Genomic DNA, 15,222 nt, shown 5'->3' with positions numbered 1-15,222 from the left:
ATAATATAAAGGTTCTTCTGGTGCTATAAAACTGAATCTGTATATAGAACAACCACGTGCTTGCCTGTTTGCGAAGGACATTAATACGCGAAATTGAACAACAGAGGTAACTACCCTCAAATGGTTGTGAATTATCAAATGTATAAACGAAGAAAATTTAATTAAAGCGTCGCTCACTTACCATCTATCTACTTCTGCAAAAACAGTTTTCGGCGCGCGTCGGGAACCATAATATCCCACGCGGCCGACGTTGGCCAGAACTACGTAGATATAAAAGACTTTTCTGTTGCGGCGAAACGTTTAGTCAAAAAAGCCCAGCATGTCTTAGATTTAAATAACTCCGAATATCCCGTAAAATTAGCCACTGAAAAAACTACCTGTATTGTCTCAACGAGATTAGAACTAAAATTTGGAAAACAGAATTCGTTAGAAGAGGGTCGTGGTTGATCGAAGCTGTCTGACGCGACTTCTTATTCAAAGTTGCGCACGACGGACTTTCTGCCAGAGATTTGTTATACAACATAAATATGGCGTATAGAAAAGGATATCTATTTTGCAAAAGCAACGAAACTTTTATTATAACCTTGCGAAAGCGCGAAACAATTTTTGAACCATTTAATAAACTTTCTTTGAGATTAATTTTATTCCTGTCAAATGTGTAATATCCTTTGCCCCTCTGCCAGTGATTTTTCCGCTTATATATGTTCTCTCGTTAATTCTAAGCGAAATAAAATTTAAAATCGGGAAAGCCAGAAATATCCAACTTTTCGAAAACAAACGCGTCCCCACTTATGTTTGAGAAGAGAGAGTTCGAATGGAAACCCTTAAACGCGTGAGGGCGCGTTTTGTCATCTTTCCCACCTTATACCTTCACGCTGCATTGTTGTGATCCGAAAACACCCGTTATTAAAATAGAACATAATAATTTAATATTAAATTATTGAAATACAACTATTTACTACGGTTTTTATTGAATGAAAACTCTTTTCTAAGGTAATTATTAAAATAAAACTCTTTACTTACGCATTGATTCGTGTTTTGTCTATTTTATTTAAAAAAAGTATAAAATATACTATTTATGTCGTACCTTAAATAAATCGTATGTAAGGATGAAACAATAGTTACCTGAAATACTTACTTTGACTCTGACAAATTTGAATGATGTACATAATTTTAAAGACTACCTGACAATTTTGGTAATATGTGTTAGCGCCTTCGCAGCCAAATTTAAAGTTTCCAAATCAAGTTGTATACCCAAAGGTTCAAAATTTAAGGGTTGTAAAATTTTAATAACATTAAACGAAATCACGTAACATACAAACAAAATACCTACCTTGAGGCTATCGAATAATGTGGACGCTTCTTACAATATTTTATGAACAGTACGCGTAAACGTTAACGCTAAGCATATTATTTTATTAATCATATTGTAAAATTGAAAAAGCGACTACTTACCTTAGATTTTATGAACTTCTGCTTATACGTTTCTTAAGGCTTTTATCTATTTTTTACCCTTACGTATTGTGCCAAAAACACAAGGTACTTGTTACGTAAAAGCTAACTATACAAAGTTCAAACATGAAAAAGTTTGATAAATCACTGAACGCGATTTTGAGAAGAAAAACAAATAATCTGAAAGAGTTAAAATAACAAATTTCAAAAAGATAAATTTCCTTCTCCTGTTTTTTACTTGGAAATTTTCCTTATTTCTTAATAATAAATCTTTGGTCAACCATTATTATTCTAACGGATTTGCGGAAGTTGTCAATGGCCTGTTCTGAAAGGCATTTTATCGTTTCTCGCTCTGAAATAATGCTATATTTGGCAACATTGTTTGGATGTATTGCAGAAGATCGCTTTGTTTAGCGGGATATAGTTCTTCTGCCTTAGGAACGTTGCAAATTTTAGTATCTTTTCGGCTGCTAAACTATTTTTTTGCGTTAATTTCAAAGTTTACGACAACTGACCCGATTTTTATTGGACTTTCGATTTTTGGACTTGCGATTTGTTTTGGGTTTTTTTACAAGTTTTTTGGCCACCCATCAGGTGTGCCATTCGTCCCTTTTTTGCCTTCGTTTCGGCGTCGGTGTTATTTTTCGCCATGGCTATTGCTCCGCAACGCCAGTTAACCGCTTCAGTTTACCCGCCCAAGTCAGTCGGTTTCCTTGATCTCGCTCGTGAATTCGAAGCTATGTTTGGCCCTCGCGCCGTTTGTTGTATCCAGCCAATGCCCTCAGACCGCTTTGATGTCTCGTTCACCTCCCAACGTTTCTTTGATGCCATGATGGAGTTGGACTCGATGACTGTGAAAGGTCACGCCTGTCCAATCTCTTCCCTCGACGCCCGTCGGGTCACCCTCTTCTTGAGGGGGGCTCCAGCTTACGCCGATGCCGCTTCCATTGCCACCCGTTTACGTGAATTTGGCGACGTTATCTCCTGGGAGTTCGTTTTCCACCAGGATCATCCTTCCGTGACTAACGGGACCAGGAAGATCCTGTTTCTGATGCGCCGCCGAATCCCTAACATCATCGAGGGCTCGAACAAGGCTAGGTGGACCATCACTTACGCCGGTGTCGAGTCTCTCTGTTTCAAATGCCGCAAGCCTGGTCACGTAGCGTCTGCATGCGTGGAACGTGGCCGCCGTTCTACTCGTTCCGGTTCAAATGAGAATGGCGCTGTCGGCACACGTCAAGAGCCTGCGATCATTGATCCAGTTCCTTCTAAGGACAACGCCACTCCAAATGCATTGACTGCGGCTTCCGGCTCCGAAGCATCGGCGCCAAATCCGCAACCAGATCTCTCCGCTGATGTTACCCTGGCTGCTTCAATCTCTACCCATCGTGAGGATGACGCCGTCTACTCCGTTGGCGACGCTGAGATGGAGGATGTTCCAGAGACTCAGCCATTGACACCAGTCTTTCTTCCACCAAGCTTTCAACCAGAGACGTCTCATCCGGTTGATAAACCAAACTACAGTTCCGTCGTTCTTACGCCACCTCGAACTGAGGAACGTCCAAATCACTCTACGCAGTCGATGGGACTCATCAAGCTCACGCCACGCAAGAAGCTGAAGAGTAACGCGGTGGACTGATGACGGTACGTCTTCGAGTCGGAACTTTTAACGTTAACGGTCTTCGCTCGGCACGGAAGTTGGAACGCGTTGCGGCTTGGTTTCGGTCCTCGGAGATAGATGTACTCTGTCTTCAAGAAACTCATTTATTTTCGGTTCTCGATCGCCGCCGTGTTATGACTTCCTTTTTCACGTCACGGGTGTACATGAGCGCGGGCTCATCTTATTCTTGTGGCGTGATGATTATTTTACGCTCTAGTTCCCGAATTTCGCCTTTGTCTTTTCGGACTGATTCTGCTGGCCGTGTCGTTAGTTTGGACGTCCTTGTCGACGGTGACCGTGTTCGCTTTCTCGGTATATACGGACCGAGTATTCCCGCGGAAAGGAGTGGCTTTTTCCAGTCTCTGACTCGTTATTTAGACGGTCCCTTTAGCCATTTTATTTTGCTTGGCGACTTTAATTGCGTGTTGGACTCGGCGGATAGAGTTGGTGGTACGGGTTTACCGGATTCCCGCGTTGAAGATCTCTCAGCATTTGTGTCTGACATGGCTGTGGTTGACAGTTTTAGAGTTTCGCAACCTGGTGATCCTGGTTTTACGTGGTCAGGTCGTGGCATACAATCACGAATCGATCGCGTGTACGTCTCGCGCCGCCTCTCCGATGCAATTATATCCGCTTCGGTCGACTTATTAGGAACACCTTACGACAGGGTATCAGACCATTCGGCTTTGGTCATATCGTTTCGTTCTTTCGCGTCCATGCCTCGAGGCCCTGGCGTGTGGAGACTGAATGAATCGTTGCTCCAGGACGTCACCATACGAGACCGTGCGCGTGCGACGTTTGTTGCCCACTTGGACACTGTGTCCTTACTTGATCCGGTTTCACGATGGCTTTCCTTCAAACGTTTTGCAGCAGAGTTTTTTCGAGCGGAAGGTCGAACGCGGGCAAACGCTTCTCGCGTCGAACTTTCGTTTCTTCGACGAACTCTGGCTCTGGTTCTCCGTTCGCCCATTCGAAATTCCGAGTTTTTTCGGGAGGTCCATGACTTGCAGTCAGCCATCGAGTCCCGGCAATTGTCATCGTACCGTCACGCCGTCACCACGTCGTCTGCTGTCACCCTCGACGGTGAAACCCAATACACCGCGGCATTCTATCGTCGTTTTAAGGCCGACCGCTTATCCACGGACTTTCCATCCGACTCGCTTGATGACACTGCGATTTCAGTCCCTGCCGTGTTGCGTCGGGTTTCGGGTTACTACGCAGATTTATACTCTCATCGCCCCGTTGATAACTCAGTGTGGCCGGCATTGTGTGCATCTTTGCCTCGCCTCTCGCATGATTCTTCGCGGGATTTGACCTCTAGTTTAACTGTAGCCGAACTTCAGCTCGCGTTGCGTGCGTTAAAGACGGGTCGTTCCCCTGGACTCGATGGCCTCCCGGTGGCTTTTTATTCGGTTTTTTGGGACTTGGTTGGACCTCTATTGTTGGCCTTTTACCAAGACTGTCTCGCTCGCGGTCGATTTCCGGAAGAAACCAATGGCGGTGTTTTGGCCCTATTGCCCAAAAGTACCCCTCCGTCTTCGTCGCTAGATCTCTGGAGGCCTCTAACCTTATTGAACGCTGATCGTCAGATTTTCGCGAAAGCCTTATCTTTTCGTGTCGCGCAGGTGCTCCCGTCTCTCGTCACGCCGTCACAAACCGGCGCGGTGCGTGGTCGCACAGTCCACGACAGCCTGATGTTTTTGCGGGACGCGTTGTATCACGTCCGCTCATCTTCGTCTCCCGGATATTTGGTGTCGCTGGACATGAGCAAAGCCTTTGACCGGGTGAGTCACGCGTTCATGTTTTACGTCCTCAATAGGTACGGTTTTCCGGTGGAATTTACCGCAATGGTCCGTCTCTTATACGCCTTTCCCACCAGTCGCGCTCGCGTCAATGGTTGGTTAACTGACCCCTTTCCCGTTTCGAGTGGGGTTCGCCAGGGTTGCCCGCTGTCGCCAGCCTTGTTCATCCTGACTCTCGAGACGTATTTACGATCCCTCTCCTCGTCGGCTGTGATACGTCCGCTCTCGCTTCCCGCTTCGGTCGCGACTTCATCGGTATCGCATATGGATGACTGTTCGCTACTCTTAGCGGACACTGACTCTGTCGTCGGTGCTTTTGCTCTAATGCGGGAGTACTGTGCCGGAACTGGAGCGTTGCTCAATGCCACCAAGACCAGGATTCTCCGTTTGGGGCGAATCGATTATTTGACTTGGCCAACGACATTACCTCCGCTTTGGACAGGAGAGGTGAAGATTCTCGGTGTCTGGTTTAGCGCTTCTGGTCCATCGCCCGCTAATGAGGAGGGATGTCGCCACGCTGTTTCGGCGTTTCTGTCGCAGGTTGGTTCCGTGCCGCTCTCGATGCGCAGTCGGGCGAAGCTCTTGGCCACCATGCTCTACCCGAAGCTGACGTTCTTCGCCGGGATAATTGCGTTCTCGTCACCTTTCTTGATTTGGCTCGCTAAGACTTGTCACGCCTACCTGTGGTCCGGGAAAGCCGAATGGGTCTCTCGCCGTACGGTGTCTCTTCCGGTTTCACAGGGAGGTCTCGGACTGTCGGACATCGCTACCATGTTGCGTTCGCTTTCGGTCGTGCGCTCCTTACACGCTCTCTTCGTTCGGGGTCATCCCGTCTCCGCGTTCCTTCGCTATCTGCTTTCAACCAGTACGCGCACTTTGTTCGCTCTTCCGTGGTCCAATGCCGAACCTCATTTGGCCCACGTCGCGCCGCAATACTCCGGATTTATCGACTCGTGTCGCTCTCTTCGTTCCCGCCACAATGGTCCGATACCTTGGTCGACGATCCTCCACTCGTGGGTCTACGACAAGCTGCTTGAGCCTCACCCGCTGCGGGTCGTCCTGACGTCTCCTACGGTCAACTGGTGTGCGGTTTGGCGTTCGGTCTCGTTTCCCGCGAGCGTCGGAACTCGATTCGATCTTCTTTGGCGGTTGGCCCACGATGTCCTGCCAACTCGCGATTTTTTGTATCGTCACGCTATGGCGCGGTCGTCGGCTTGTCCTTTTTGCGGGTCGCTGGAAACTGCGGCCCACCTGTTTTTTCATTGCCGCCACAGTCGTGGAATCATCGGACTCGTGGTCTCGACTTTCGGCCTCCGCTTCCTTTCCGTTGACACGGTTCTTCGGGGCACGTCGATTCCTGTTCCTGCTCGCCTCCGGTATGCCTTCCACGTGGTCCTCGCGGAGGTACGTTACCAGCTGTGGCTTTCCCGTAACCGATTTATTTTTGAACGTACTCTCGACTCTTCGGTGGTGGTGCGCGAGCGCGTCCGGTACCATCTCCGCCATCGCATCCGCCTGGATTTCCATCGCTTCGCTCGTCCACTGTTCCTGTCTCGTTGGTGTGATCCCGTTCGACCGCTGGTGTCCTGGGTTGATGACCTCGACTTTATTTTGCATTTCTAAAGTTTTTCGGTTTTGATTTTTGCCGCTGAGGCCTTGTAATGTTTCTTGTTCTTTCCAATAAACAATTTTGAGTATCTGTTCTTATCAGCTTAATATCTGATACGGGTCCCATCGGGGCCCAAGATATTAAACTTATTTTTGGACGGCGACGGAGTGGTCGGAGCTTGCTCCACCTCCGCCACGGGTCGGCCTGGTATTGCAGTAAATCCGGGATCGGCCCACTTCTCTCTTGAAATCAAAAATCAAACGGTCTTATAATGGCGCACTGCGCAACACAGTATTTCCGGGCAATGTTATTTGGCTGTCTTTATATTTATTTCTTTATTATAATATATTACCCCTCTGACGTCATAAGTGGTAAAATCCTTATTGTCGAATAGTTAATAATGAAGAATCGGAAAGATTCCAGTTTTTAATTTTCTTTTACCTAGTTATACACTCTTTTTCGCGGTATTTTCACGGAGGATAGGAAGGGAGGCGAAGTAGGAGGGATGAATGGCGGCAAGATTGCGGCAGCTACGCTACGTCTAGCCGCCATTTTTCCGCCGCTAAGCTTCTTACAAGGATGCTGCCGCGTTCATCCCTCCTACTTCGCCTCCCTTCCTATCCTCCTTGGTATTTTCCTGGGCGCGTCCGTGCTTGGTTTTCCCCCTTTCAGTCCTATCCTCCATTATGGATACCCAAGGAGTGGATGCTAGACTCCCCGCTAAGGGCAGAGGCAATGGCCGACGAGCGGGAGGCAAGTAAGAGGGGTAAAATAAAGGCGCGAAAAGAGGTTGTTCTGTGTTATTCCTGTGGTTTTATTCGTAACCCAAGGTTCGTAAATCGTGCATGTTCTAAGTGGTTGGCTGAAGGAACCGGTTTTCATAACGTAAATTCGCGGGTTTCGGTATGGTGGGTAGAGACAGCGCGCCCCTCATTTTTACGTCATTGGGTTCCAGCCAAGATGTTCCGCGTAAAGAGAAAACACGAAATAAGCCCCTCTCCATTTTTTTTCTCTTCCCGTCTTCCGTGGACAGTGAGTCGCCGCCGGGGGCCCGCCGCCCGCGGCTTCGCCCATGCGGCGGCTACATTACCAAGATATAAAGTGGCAAGGCTTATTTTTGGTAAGTACAAAATCATTTATTATATATTGCTCTATAATTAACTATATTTGGAATTAAATATTTTTGTTCTATTTATCTCAAAGTCATGATTATTCCTAACATTAATAGTATTAAACTTAATATGATATATCTTTTGTTAAAGTAGATTAGGAATTTATAATTTTAATATTTATAGAGGAGTTCGGATTTAAAATGTTATATTTTTCTAATAAGGATCTCAAAGATCTGACTTTTGAAATGTTTGTTACTTTTTCTAAGTATCAATAAAACATGACATTAAATTTATATTGTGCCAAGGTTCATTTTTATATTTTACATAAACTACATCACCTAAAACAATTAATAGATAAAAGTTAGCTATATTATTTTGTTTAAAAAATATATCTCTGTCTGTGGTTTGTTTTGATATTTTGTATTTTTGGGTTACTCCCCTAATCCATGCGGCTGTCCCATGATAAAACCTTATATGAAACATTTTCCAAAAGTCCTTTTTTAGATTCAACTATTTAAATTACATTTAAGATTAAAATTTAGAACAAAAAATATATTTCACAATTAGAATTTGTTAATAAAATTTTAACTTTGGACTTAATTCCAAAACCAGAAAAGGCCATTTCAGAGTGGATTTTACCGCGGAAATGTTTTTGTTTAGAGATAAACGTTAGTTAGTTAGTTAGTTAGTTAGTTAGTAAGTAAGTAAGTAAGTAAGTAAGTAAGTAAGTAAGTTAGTACTATTTTAAGTACAAGCCTTAAGTAGAATAAAATAAAAACCAATTTTCTCGCCATTTTATTTTGTTCAATTTTGATACTAACATGTATTTTATTCACGGGAAGATGCTGCCAGTTGTTAAAAAAAGGCCAAGAGTTGACCGAAATAATATTATCGTCTGGGCGAACTTTTAATTGCATAAAAAAAGCAGCGTCAAAATGATAGGATGAAGGTATTTTCCTGTTAAAAGACGCAAATCCCATCCCGCGAAAATAAATGAGTAGCCAACGGCACGCGGTGTTCCCAGGTGGTCTCCCTCCCAAGTACTGACCGCGCTCGACGCTGCTTAACTTCGGTGATCAGACGAGAACCGGTGTATTCAGCGTGATATGGCCGTTGCCGATAGAATGTAATTGATAGCGGTGGACAAGCCGCGACTAGCCAGGTCCTGGTAGGTTGGTGATCGCCGAGGGCCACCGGCTGCTTGCGGCTCCAATAGAACGTTCTATACACTCTTTTTAGAAACGTTTACTGGGCGCCGATATTATCGTACAGAAAACCAACGAGCAAGCCCTTTACCGCAGAAATTTCATCCCCCCAAAACCAGTTTTTTCATCACCCTCCCCGTAGACTGTAAGGTGATGGCGGTCGATTGGGAAAACGCGTTTACGAATCCATAAAATTGGTGTGGTGTGCTTTCCCCCTTTGGAGTTCGGAGGAGGTGAAGGTTTGGCCGGTTTTTCGTCTTAGAGAAATATATTTATCTGGCAAACCCGTAAGAAATTGAGAGCAGTCAATTTTTATTAGTAGCGTAGTTGCTAGCCTAGGCTTCACATATTTCCGGCTTTCCGCGCCTTTTTTCTTATTTTAAATGATTTTTGTAATAAATGTATGATGGCAAATAAGCAAAATTCTCGAAAATACTAGTCCCAAATCCACGTGTTTAAGATGAAACTTAGATCATGAAAATATCCTTAACCCCAAACATACTTCAACACCTAGGGTGCCTCCTACAACTCCTAAAAGGTACGTCTCTAAAATATTCATATAAAGACAGGACATAAGCCGAATTCTCTTAAACCAAAGAATAACAAAAGTTGTTAGTCCTGCTGAACCAGCTCTATAGTCTGTATGAAAAGTGACCGGTTATGGTCCACTTTTATAGAACGCTCTATTCGCTTATAATAAATTTTTCCTAAATGGTCATTTAAACGCGTTTGACGTTTCACGTAGAATCTAGTACACTTAATACGTTATTTATGGTCCTATAAACCACCATTTAGATTTTTTTTTCCATACGGCCCGGTAAAGTGGCCCACTCTACTGTCTCTAGCCGATGACCCCAAAAGTGCCAGTCCGGGCCTGGCGGTGTACCTCTCTTTCACGGATTCAAGATATCGTCTTCTCCTTTGTTCGCGCGATGGCTACAAACGTTGTCATCTCCCACCAGGACCAACATTCGGTGACGTAATTATGAAATATTTGAAATGCTCGAATTCTCTCTTTTTACTTTGTTAAACAGTGACGGCTCCTAGCGGGTTATCGCTTCTCGGCCTTTTGGCTAAGATCAAAGTGACGACTCCAAATCCTCTGAAGAAAGCTGGACTTTAACATCACCAGAACCATACAAGAGAAACGCAGAACCTCCAGTCCAAACAAGCCAATACGCCGACGCCTTGAAATCTCCACCACATCACGATGACCTAGAACCCGAAAGCGAACCCGAATCCATTGACTCCGACAACAACTCCAGACCCCGATTTGATCCATCAGAGTGGAATTATACCGATCCGTCACAACTACATTTACATCTATTGAGGAAAACCGAACTTCAAGCCCTTCTTGCAAAAATCAACTCCAGAGCACCCACACGTTCACCCATCCTAACCAAACGAGCAGAAGACCAAGCGGCACAAATCATCGAACTTTTAAAAAATTATCCAAAGAGACGACGTAGTAAAACTCCAGAAAAAGAAGTGAAAAAAGGCAAAAATATGTTTTAAATTTAATTTTTAAAATTTTTAGCATAGTTCTTTGCTCGATTTTTTAACCATGTTCCCTTTATCTTTTAACGATTGTTCGCGATAAATTAAAATAATTAACACGCGAACAAAAATGACAAAATTGTAAAAATGTAAAAAAACGAAGCTTTTAATAAACAATTAAAAGTATCTGTTCTTATCAGCTTAATATCTGATACGGGTCCCATCGGGGCCCAAGATATTAAACTTATTTTTGGACGGCGGCGGAGTGGTCGGAGCTTGCTCCACCTCCGCCACGGGTCGGCCTGGTATTGCAGTAAATCCGGGATCGGCCCACTTCTCTCTTGAAATCAAAAATCAAACGGTCTTATAATGGCGCACTGCGCAACACAGTATTTCCGGGCAATGTTATTTGGCTGTCTTTATATTTATTTCTTTATTATAATATATTGCCCCTCTGACGTCATAAGTGGTAAAATCCTTATTGTCGAATAGTTAATAATGAAGAATCGGAAAGATTCCAGTTTTTAATTTTCTTTTACCTAGTTATACACTCTTTTTCGCGGTATTTTCACGGAGGATAGGAAGGGAGGCGAAGTAGGAGGGATGAATGGCGGCAAGATTGCGGCAGCTACGCTACGTCTAGCCGCCATTTTTCCGAAATTTTTCCGCCGCTAAGCTTCTTACAAGGATGCTGCCGCGTTCATCCCTCCTACTTCGCCTCCCTTCCTATCCTCCTTGGTATTTTCCTGGGCGCGTCCGTGCTTGGTTTTCCCCCTTTCAGTCCTATCCTCCATTATGGATACCCAAGGAGTGGATGCTAGACTCCCCGCTAAGGGCAGAGGCAATGGCCGACGAGCGGGAGGCAAGTAAGAGGGGTAAAATAAAGGCGCGAAAAGAGGTTGTTCTGTGTTATTCCTGTGGTTTTATTCGTAACCCAAGGTTCGTAAATCGTGCATGTTCTAAGTGGTTGGCTGAAGGAACCGGTTTTCATAACGTAAATTCGCGGGTTTCGGTATGGTGGGTAGAGACAGCGCGCCCCTCATTTTTACGTCATTGGGTTCCAGCCAAGATGTTCCGCGTAAAGAGAAAACACGAAATAAGCCCCTCTCCATTTTTTTTCTCTTCCCGTCTTCCGTGGACAGTGAGTCGCCGCCGGGGGCCCGCCGCCCGCGGCTTCGCCCATGCGGCGGCTACATTACCAAGATATAAAGTGGCAAGGCTTATTTTTGGTAAGTACAAAATCATTTATTATATATTGCTCTATAATTAACTATATTTGGAATTAAATATTTTTGTTCTATTTATCTCAAAGTCATGATTATTCCTAACATTAATAGTATTAAACTTAATATGATATATCTTTTGTTAAAGTAGATTAGGAATTTATAATTTTAATATTTATAGAGGAGTTCGGATTTAAAATGTTATATTTTTCTAATAAGGATCTCAAAGATCTGACTTTTGAAATGTTTGTTACTTTTTCTAAGTATCAATAAAACATGACATTAAATTTATATTGTGCCAAGGTTCATTTTTATATTTTACATAAACTACATCACCTAAAACAATTAATAGATAAAAGTTAGCTATATTATTTTGTTTAAAAAATATATCTCTGTCTGTGGTTTGTTTTGATATTTTGTATTTTTGGGTTACTCCCCTAATCCATGCGGCTGTCCCATGATAAAACCTTATATGAAACATTTTCCAAAAGTCCTTTTTTAGATTCAACTATTTAAATTACATTTAAGATTAAAATTTAGAACAAAAAATATATTTCACAATTAGAATTTGTTAATAAAATTTTAACTTTGGACTTAATTCCAAAACCAGAAAAGGCCATTTCAGAGTGGATTTTACCGCGGAAATGTTTTTGTTTAGAGATAAACGTTAGTTAGTTAGTTAGTTAGTTAGTTAGTTAGTTAGTAAGTAAGTAAGTAAGTAAGTAAGTAAGTAAGTAAGTAAGTAAGTAAGTAAGTTAGTACTATTTTAAGTACAAGCCTTAAGTAGAATAAAATAAAAACCAATTTTCTCGCCATTTTATTTTGTTCAATTTTGATACTAACATGTATTTTATTCACGGGAAGATGCTGCCAGTTGTTAAAAAAAGGCCAAGAGTTGACCGAAATAATATTATCGTCTGGGCGAACTTTTAATTGCATAAAAAAAGCAGCGTCAAAATGATAGGATGAAGGTATTTTCCTGTTAAAAGACGCAAATCCCATCCCGCGAAAATAAATGAGTAGCCAACGGCACGCGGTGTTCCCAGGTGGTCTCCCTCCCAAGTACTGACCGCGCTCGACGCTGCTTAACTTCGGTGATCAGACGAGAACCGGTGTATTCAGCGTGATATGGCCGTTGCCGATAGAATGTAATTGATAGCGGTGGACAAGCCGCGACTAGCCAGGTCCTGGTAGGTTGGTGATCGCCGAGGGCCACCGGCTGCTTGCGGCTCCAATAGAACGTTCTATACACTCTTTTTAGAAACGTTTACTGGGCGCCGATATTATCGTACAGAAAACCAACGAGCAAGCCCTTTACCGCAGAAATTTCATCCCCCCAAAACCAGTTTTTTCATCACCCTCCCCGTAGACTGTAAGGTGATGGCGGTCGATTGGGAAAACGCGTTTACGAATCCATAAAATTGGTGTGGTGTGCTTTCCCCCTTTGGAGTTCGGAGGAGGTGAAGGTTTGGCCGGTTTTTCGTCTTAGAGAAATATATTTATCTGGCAAACCCGTAAGAAATTGAGAGCAGTCAATTTTTATTAGTAGCGTAGTTGCTAGCCTAGGCTTCACATATTTCCGGCTTTCCGCGCCTTTTTTCTTATTTTAAATGATTTTTGTAATAAATGTATGATGGCAAATAAGCAAAATTCTCGAAAATACTAGTCCCAAATCCACGTGTTTAAGATGAAACTTAGATCATGAAAATATCCTTAACCCCAAACATACTTCAACACCTAGGGTGCCTCCTACAACTCCTAAAAGGTACGTCTCTAAAATATTCATATAAAGACAGGACATAAGCCGAATTCTCTTAAACCAAAGAATAACAAAAGTTGTTAGTCCTGCTGAACCAGCTCTATAGTCTGTATGAAAAGTGACCGGTTATGGTCCACTTTTATAGAACGCTCTATTCGCTTATAATAAATTTTTCCTAAATGGTCATTTAAACGCGTTTGACGTTTCACGTAGAATCTAGTACACTTAATACGTTATTTATGGTCCTATAAACCACCATTTAGATTTTTTTTTCCATACGGCCCGGTAAAGTGGCCCACTCTACTGTCTCTAGCCGATGACCCCAAAAGTGCCAGTCCGGGCCTGGCGGTGTACCTCTCTTTCACGGATTCAAGATATCGTCTTCTCCTTTGTTCGCGCGATGGCTACAAACGTTGTCATCTCCCACCAGGACCAACATTCGGTGACGTAATTATGAAATATTTGAAATGCTCGAATTCTCTCTTTTTACTTTGTTAAACAGTGACGGCTCCTAGCGGGTTATCGCTTCTCGGCCTTTTGGCTAAGATCAAAGTGACGACTCCAAATCCTCTGAAGAAAGCTGGACTTTAACATCACCAGAACCATACAAGAGAAACGCAGAACCTCCAGTCCAAACAAGCCAATACGCCGACGCCTTGAAATCTCCACCACATCACGATGACCTAGAACCCGAAAGCGAACCCGAATCCATTGACTCCGACAACAACTCCAGACCCCGATTTGATCCATCAGAGTGGAATTATACCGATCCGTCACAACTACATTTACATCTATTGAGGAAAACCGAACTTCAAGCCCTTCTTGCAAAAATCAACTCCAGAGCACCCACACGTTCACCCATCCTAACCAAACGAGCAGAAGACCAAGCGGCACAAATCATCGAACTTTTAAAAAATTATCCAAAGAGACGACGTAGTAAAACTCCAGAAAAAGAAGTGAAAAAAGGCAAAAATATGTTTTAAATTTAATTTTTAAAATTTTTAGCATAGTTCTTTGCTCGATTTTTTAACCATGTTCCCTTTATCTTTTAACGATTGTTCGCGATAAATTAAAATAATTAACACGCGAACAAAAATGACAAAATTGTAAAAATGTAAAAAAACGAAGCTTTTAATAAACAATTAAAAGTATCTGTTCTTATCAGCTTAATATCTGATACGGGTCCCATCGGGGCCCAAGATATTAAACTTATTTTTGGACGGCGGCGGAGTGGTCGGAGCTTGCTCCACCTCCGCCACGGGTCGGCCTGGTATTGCAGTAAATCCGGGATCGGCCCACTTCTCTCTTGAAATCAAAAATCAAACGGTCTTATAATGGCGCACTGCGCAACACAGTATTTCCGGGCAATGTTATTTGGCTGTCTTTATATTTATTTCTTTATTATAATATATTGCCCCTCTGACGTCATAAGTGGTAAAATCCTTATTGTCGAATAGTTAATAATGAAGAATCGGAAAGATTCCAGTTTTTAATTTTCTTTTACCTAGTTATACACTCTTTTTCGCGGTATTTTCACGGAGGATAGGAAGGGAGGCGAAGTAGGAGGGATGAATGGCGGCAAGATTGCGGCAGCTACGCTACGTCTAGCCGCCATTTTTCCGAAATTTTTCCGCCGCTAAGCTTCTTACAAGGATGCTGCCGCGTTCATCCCTCCTACTTCGCCTCCCTTCCTATCCTCCTTGGTATTTTCCTGGGCGCGTCCGTGCTTGGTTTTCCCCCTTTCAGTCCTCTCCTCCATTATGGATACCCAAGGAGTGGATGCTAGACTCCCCGCTAAGGGCAGAGGCAATGGCCGACGAGCGGGAGGCAAGTAAGAGGGGTAAAATAAAGGCGCGAAAAGAGGTTGTTCTGTGTTATTCCTGTGGTTTTATTCGTAACCCAA

General features: G+C 43.4%; 3 non-coding genes and 2 pseudogenes across 3 annotated transcripts; 3 read left to right on the top strand and 2 right to left on the bottom strand.

Annotated features, from left to right (window-relative positions):
- Positions 1–6,575: 6,575 nt before the first annotated feature.
- Positions 6,576–6,764, top strand: LOC149938076 (U2 spliceosomal RNA). The gene has a single exon (XR_016481732.1). It is a non-coding gene; the product is annotated as a U2 spliceosomal RNA (small nuclear RNA).
- Positions 6,765–8,634: 1,870 nt separating this feature from the next.
- Positions 8,635–8,753, bottom strand: LOC149938075 (5S ribosomal RNA). The gene has a single exon (XR_016481881.1). It is a non-coding gene; the product is annotated as a 5S ribosomal RNA (ribosomal RNA).
- Positions 8,754–10,496: 1,743 nt separating this feature from the next.
- Positions 10,497–10,676, top strand: LOC149938074 (U2 spliceosomal RNA; annotated as a pseudogene).
- Positions 10,677–12,581: 1,905 nt separating this feature from the next.
- On the bottom strand, positions 12,582–12,700 carry LOC149938073 (5S ribosomal RNA). The gene has a single exon (XR_016481880.1). It is a non-coding gene; the product is annotated as a 5S ribosomal RNA (ribosomal RNA).
- Positions 12,701–14,443: 1,743 nt separating this feature from the next.
- LOC149938072 (U2 spliceosomal RNA) lies at positions 14,444–14,623 on the top strand (annotated as a pseudogene).
- The last annotated feature ends 599 nt before the right edge of the window (positions 14,624–15,222 follow it).

Source organism: Leiobunum rupestre, chromosome 6 (assembly GCF_980474605.1).
Source record: "Leiobunum rupestre chromosome 6, qqLeiRupe1.1.hap1, whole genome shotgun sequence".
Taxonomy (NCBI): domain Eukaryota; kingdom Metazoa; phylum Arthropoda; class Arachnida; order Opiliones; family Sclerosomatidae; genus Leiobunum; species Leiobunum rupestre.
Note: the sequence above shows the minus strand (reverse complement) of the source record. Positions and strands in the feature narration are given on the sequence as shown.